Genomic DNA, 1038 nt, shown 5'->3' with positions numbered 1-1038 from the left:
CTACTTTTGCATTACTTTTGAGTTACTGTCACCCAAATAACACCGGAATGTTTGACTTGGCAACTAGCGTGTGAATTTCACTACCGGATCAATAAAGTCTTTCCTTCATTCATAAATCATTCATAATATTTTATAAAATGTATATGAATATGCAAAGTAAAGCTATACAAATCGATAAAATGTAATAAGTAGGAGAAAATGAAAATACTCAATTAAAACTACCTTACAGTTGTACCAAAGTACAGCATTGCTGAAATGGTCAATAATAGTGTGATTAAAACTTACTATTAACATTTACAGTACTTGATATACAGCAGATAACTGAAAAGGTGCAGAACCTTATTTAACAGGAATTTAGTTTAGAACCGTCACAGGAAGTGCTTTTATTTTGAAGCAACCTGCACGGACGGTTTCTGTTGTGTACGCTTGCTAGCTTACCGAGATGAACGTGAGACGCTAGATGCAAAACATGTCCGTCAAGCTTAAGTTGTTCACTTTCTAGTTTGTAAAACGGCAACATATTAAACGAATGGTTACAGTAAAAGACACGGTCGTCATTCGAAGCCTACGACACTAATGAATACAACACAAATGCTACTACAGGCATAGTTACTCTCCACGGCTGATGAAATGCAATGATATGTGTAGCAAGCCTCAATATTACTTCCCGACATGTTTCCGTCCGTTTTCGTATCAACACTGTAAAGGGGTTGCTTCAATCTCATTGCACTTGTGTAGAATGACAATAAAGGCATTCAATTCTATTTTGTTACGCGTTAGTCCCAAAACCTAACATGTCTAATGCTTTTTGAAAACGTAAGGCTTTCTTCTTCATACATAAGTTAAAGGACAGCGTCTTAAACATGACCTGTGAGAAAGAAAAATAAATCCATGTGTCTCTGTCCCCAGCACATGTGAAACCTAACGCCCATGGTTTAATGGTTGACTTCAGTCACATACCGACAGAACTAAAGACATAATGTGGTCGTAAACAAACCACACAAAACATAACTAGGCAGTACCATCCCCCCCCCCCCC

The 1038-nt window shown here is 37.5% G+C and overlaps 1 protein-coding gene across 1 annotated transcript in view; it reads right to left on the bottom strand.

Moving 5' to 3' along the window:
- si:dkey-97m3.1 (fatty acyl-CoA reductase 1) overlaps window positions 1-1038 on the bottom strand; it is a 40437-nt gene that overhangs the window by 8280 nt on the left and 31119 nt on the right. The gene's annotated exons all lie outside the window — the stretch shown is intronic.

This window comes from Etheostoma spectabile, chromosome 23 (genome assembly GCF_008692095.1).
Source record: "Etheostoma spectabile isolate EspeVRDwgs_2016 chromosome 23, UIUC_Espe_1.0, whole genome shotgun sequence".
NCBI classification, from domain to species: Eukaryota; Metazoa; Chordata; class Actinopteri; order Perciformes; family Percidae; genus Etheostoma; species Etheostoma spectabile.
The sequence above is the reverse complement of the archived record's forward strand: the minus strand, read 5'-3'. Positions and strand labels throughout refer to the sequence as shown.